Here is a 5,853-nt window from a genome sequence, read left to right as displayed (position 1 = left end):
GTGGCATATACGGGGCGATCGGCCCCGAACAGGTTGGCGACGGCCGCGCCGCGTTGTCAGACTGCCCCTTGGCGGCTAGGCCCAGTCGGCGCTGGCGAGCCGCCCACAGCGCGATCCATCTCACGTTAGTAGGCCTTCGACAAGCATCTCATGCTTGCCAGCTTCTTTGCGCCTTCGACAAGCTGAAGGCGGCGTGCCTCCAGCGTCTCGGCGTCAGCGTCCTCCAGGATGGGCGCCGTCAGGTCTCGCAGAGCCGCGTCGAGCGGGTCATGAGCTCCTTCACCGGAGTGCTCGCCATGACTGATGACGAGCACTTCCGTGATGGCGCTTCCGCCGCTTGCCTCGCGAGGGAGCGGCTCGTCGTAGATCACCACGTTAGAGGGGAACGTGTCGAGCGACACGTCGTCGGAGTCGACCAGCATCGGGTCGGTGGAGCCTACGGACTCCAAGTCCATGGCAGGCTTGCCGGTGACGTGGAGATGGTCGAGGAGGCCCGCGAGGAGGCTTTCGGGGCCGCCCGTGCCCGCATCGGATGCAGGCTCGTCGGAGATGCTGACCTCGCCGAGAAGGTCAGCGAGGCAGCTCGCCGCGCAGGCGTCGTCGACGTTTTGCAGTGCGTCAGGGCAAGCGCCATCGGGCGTGCCGGGCTGGCTACGCTCGCGGGGGAGGAAAAGGGTTCCCATCCAAAGCAGGTCTCCGGACGATGGTGCACCTCACCCCACGGTGGGAGCCAAATGTCGGGGGTTGGGTGCGACATATGCCAAAGGATGGCTTATCATGGTGGGAGCGAGTAGAACGTCGCCGGTGCCAGGAAACGGGATTAGGCGAAGGCATGCACGCCGGCGAATCTTACCCAGCTTCGGGGCTCTCCGGGGAGATAACACCCCTACTGCTGCTCTGCGGGGTCTCCGCATGATCACTAAGGCGTAGTGACTACAAGGTTGCTCCTAGAGCTGTATTCTGGAGGTGGAAGGAGGCAAGGCTAGCTTTCTTCTTCCTATATGATCTGGTCTAAGGCTAATGGATGCGAACCCTTTGCATGGGTGCCCCGGGGGGTTTATATAGGCCTACCCCTCGGGGGTACAATGGTAATCCGGCTGAGCGTGGGTCCCAGCCGTCTGTCTCACAGGCCGCCGTCTTCTCCGCCGGCTGATGGGGCCCGCCGACGAGTCCGGCACTGTAGCCGTGCTTCTGGTGACGCAGGCTTGGTCATTGGGTCATGGCAACAGTGTCACCGTCTATCGGGCGGTCACTATCGTTACTCCCCATCTTGTCTGGTTAATGGCGCGGGGGACCCGTGGGAGAGGCTGGTCGACTCCGGGGAGCTGACTCCCACGGGGCCGCCTTCGGGGCGTATCCGCCGTCTTCTATGCTCTCACTACCAGCGGGTCCACCGTCTCTGAGCCGTATAGGTAGGCCATCGTGGCCACAGTGCGCCGCACACTATGGTTGAGGTTAGGTCTGGCATGGCTACAGTGCCGGGCCACGCCGGAGATCTTCGGCGGTACGGCACACTGTAGCCACGCCGGCTCCTCGCAAGCAGGAGGTGACGGCCACGCCGTGGTCGTACCCGCCCCGCCTATCGCAATGAGTGTAGAGTCGTGGGCCGACTCTCCATAGCCGGCTCCTCCGGAAGTCGCCGGCCATGAGTCGGCCCATCTGGGAGTCGTCATCTGAGACTCGGCTCATCTAGGAGTCGTCAGCTGAGACTCGGCTCATCTGGGAGTCGTCATCTGAGACTTGGCTCATCTGGGAGTCGTCATCTGAGACTCGGCTCATCTGGGAGTCGTCATCTGAGACTCGGCTCATCTGGGAGTCGTCATGTGATACTCGGCTCATCTGGGAGTCGTCATGTGAGACTCGGCTTTGAGGGGCGCGGCCTGCCCCGATGTCTTGAAAGGTTCTGGGGCTCGGGTCAGCCTACCCGTGGCCCATTACTCCGACACGCGTCGAGCTCAAAGGGACAGAGAGACACAACAGTTTATCCTGGTTTGGGCCACCTTGCGGTGTAATACCCTACTCCGGCGTTTTGGTGGATTGCCTCGAAGGGCTGATGATGAACTAGTAAAGTGGATGAACTGGCCTCAGGAGGTGAGGTGTTCTTGAGCTCAAGAGAACTGGTGAGGTGGTTGGATGAGAAGAGATCTGACCTGTCCGTCTCTTTGGTGGTGGCTAAGTGCTATTTATAGTGGCTTTGGTCCTCTTCCCAAATGTTGGCGGGAAGGAATCCCAAAACAGCCAGATTCGAAGGGGGACAAGTAGTACATCCTATCCTGACTAAAGTGGTCTTCTCCTACAAAAAGCCTCTGGTTGTGATGCTGCGGTGGGCTCGATAATGACCTCCGTCCTGCCGTCCGGACGGTCTTGGTCTTGTTGCACCAGAATGGAAACCTTTGGTTGATTCCTTGGGACTCCGCACCTACCGCTTGCCTCCTTTGCACCAAAGGGGAAACTGGCACTCTGCGCCCATTGGCGCCCGCCTGGCCTTGGTCGTCATGGCTCACGTCAGCTAAGCCTCGTGAGGTGCACCTTGCATAGAACTCTCCGCTCCTCGGGAGCCAGCCTGAGGAGGCCGATCCCCTCGGGGGTCTTTGTTGGGGAACGTAGTAATTTCAAAAAAAAATCCTACGCACACGCAAGATCATGGTGATGGCATAGCAACGAGAGGGGAGAGTGTTGTCCACGTACCCTCGTAGACCGCAAGCCGAAGCATTATGACAACGCGGTTGATGTAGTTGTAGTCTTCACGATCTGACCGATCCAAGTACCGAACGTACGGCACCTCCGAGTTCAGCACACGTTCATCTCGATGACGATCCCCGGGCTCCGATCCAGCAAAGCTTCGGGGATGAGTTCCGTCAACACGACGGCGTGGTGACGATGATGATGCTCTACCGGCGCAGGGCTTCGCCTAAACTCCGCGACGATATGACCGAGGTGGAATATGGTGGAGGGGGGCACGGCACACGGCTAAGGAACGATCCGTAGACCAACTTGTGTTCCATGGGGTGCCCCCTGCCCCCGTATATAAAGGAGCAAGGGGAGGAGGCGGCCGGCCAGGGAGAGGCGCGCCAAGGGGAGTCCTACTCCCACCAGGAGTAGGACTCCCTCCTTCCTTGTTGGAGTAGGAGAAGGGGGAAAGAGGGGGAGAGGAGGAAGGAAAGAGCGGCTGAACCCCTTGTCCAATTCGGACCAGAGGGGGGCTGCGCGCCTCCTTCCTTTCGGTCTTTCTCCTCAATTCCCGTATGGCCCAATAAGGCCCATATACTCCCCGGCGAATTCCCATAACTCTCCGATACTCCGAAAAATACCCGAATCACTCGGAACCTTTCCGAACTCCGAATATAGTCGTCCAATATATCGATCTTTACATCTCGACCATTTTGAGACTCCTCGTCATGTCCCTGATCTCATCCGGGACTCCGAACTCCTTCGGTACATCAAAACTCATAAACTCATAATATAACTGTCATCGAAACCTTAAGCGTGCGGACCCTACGGGTTCGAGAACTATGTAGACATGACCTAGAACTATTCTTGGTCAATAACCAATAGCGGAACCTGGATGCCCATATTGGCTCCTACATATTCTACGAAGATCTTTATCGGTCAAACCGCATAACAACATACTTTGTTCCCTTTGTCATCACTGGTGGAAAAAGGGCCTTTGGTCGCGGTTCGCAACTGCCATTAGTCGTGGTTGCGCAACCGCGACCAAACAGGCGCGACTAAAGCCCCCCCCCCCTTCAGTCGCGGTTGCTTAAGAACCGCGACTAAAGGCCCGTCCACGTGGGCGCCAGGCGGCCGTCGGGGCGGAGGACCTTTAGTCGCGGTTCTTCTGGCCAACCGCGACTAAAGGCCGCCGCAGGTTTAGGGTTTTAGCCCCCCCCCCCTAAACCTGTTTCTGTTTAATTTGTATTGTTTTATTTCTTTTGTGCTTTATTTTAATTTTGAAGGAGTTTCACATATTCTACGGTACTACATACATGCATATGAATGTACAATTTCAAACAAATTTGAAATTAGAACCAAAAAGAATTCAAGAGGAATATACAATATATATTAAATATCATCGGATGACCATATACAATTTTGAACAAGTTTCCATACATAATTTAATGCATATAAAGTTCTACGCCCTCGTAATGGTGTTCTCCTTTAGGATGGAGGACTTCCCTCCTGAACCATCCAGCTAGTTCCTCTTGAAGTGGTCGGAAGCGAGCTTCTGGACTAAGCATCATCCGGAGGTTATTCCTCTGAGCATTGGTATCACTCGGAACCCGCCGCTCAGACGTGTATCTCTGGATCATCTGACAGACATAGTATGCACATAGATTGGTCCCCGCTGGCTGAATATCCTCACCATTCTTAGCCTTTGACCTTTTGAATTCTAGCTCTTTTTTGAATTCACCGACCTTTGTATCTACGAACCGTCTCCAAACCCTACGAGGCAAAGAAAATTAAATGAACAAGAGAGTTATTAGTTACTTGATATTAGGAAATGAACGAAATAGGCCGATCGATATAGAGCGCAAATGAATGAAAATAATTACTTCTGTACCATTCTTCTCATGCCGCCCCAAAGCTTTGGATCCTTATTCAGAGAGTCGTGGACGAGACATTCTGAGGTGTCAACTTTAATTACTAGCAGAATCCAGTGGAACCTGCGGACACGATACATGCACAGTACGTCATGCATAACTCATCGATTAGCCGGCCACATACCATGCATGGAGTAAACAAAAGAGAATGTGCTCAAGACAGAAACACTCACCCAAAATGGTAAGGAAATAGAATATCACTTTTGAGTTCCTGCTTTGTAAGAAACTGCCACAGGTCTGCCTCCATGTCGGCGGGGTGATGCTCCAACACATATCCATTAACGATGTGTGGGTCAATGAACCCAACATCATGGATGTTCCTTACTCTGCATTCCTTAATCTTCATTCTGCATGTATAATAGCGGACACAACAATATAGTTAGGACATATATATAGTGCAGGCAATATGAACGAGATGGGGTAGAAATAAATCACTTACAGAACGTAGCAACTGATGATAGATTTGTCGAGCTCGCGCAGATTGAAAAGCTGGAACAATTCACTCAGATGAATTTGTACATAGTAATGTTTGAAGTGATGCTCATATCTAACTTCCGCATAAATATATTCTTTGGCGTTTTTATTTTTTATGTAACCCTTGTACCATTTCAGCAGACCTTTCATTTGTGGAGGTAGATCCTCTTCCTGCGCAGGCTCGACGAGAGGCCCATTCTTCACATATGTAATTACTACCTCCTTCACTGGCGCCTCATCAAGGCCTAACAGTTCACGAAGAGTAATACCTAAGTTGGCCGCTTGTTCTCTGGCACTCGTTACAGTCAATCCATGTGCTGCCGCAGCTGCTATGATATCGGGGTCATCCGGACCGGCGGCTTTCACTATAAGCGGGGCAATCGATTGTTTACTTTGTTCCCCGAGCTGGGCAACTCGTTTCCCGCTTTTTTTACTTTCTAATTCCGTTTTCTCGGCCTCCTCCAAGGCTTTGTTCTCCTGGTTCTCCGCCCGCTCTTTCTTCTCCTTCAACATGAGTGCCTGCCTACGAAGTTCACGTGCATAGTCGTCAGGCAGATTCTTCGCGGCTTGGGACGGTGTGCTCAAAAATGACTTAGCGCACTTCTTTTGCTCATCAGAAAATACTGGCTTGGGCTCGGGCTCTCTTTTCTTCTTGCAGTCCGCCTTCCATTTCTCATGATCAGCAGCCGCGGCCGCGGCAGTTTCCTCGGCACTACGTTCCCAAGGCTTTGTGGGGAGAGGCTTCAGTGATGGCTCCGGTACCTTTGTGGTCTTAGGT

This window comes from Triticum aestivum, chromosome 1B (assembly GCF_018294505.1).
Source record: "Triticum aestivum cultivar Chinese Spring chromosome 1B, IWGSC CS RefSeq v2.1, whole genome shotgun sequence".
NCBI lineage: Eukaryota > Viridiplantae > Streptophyta > Magnoliopsida > Poales > Poaceae > Triticum > Triticum aestivum.
This window is presented reverse-complemented; position numbering follows the sequence as displayed.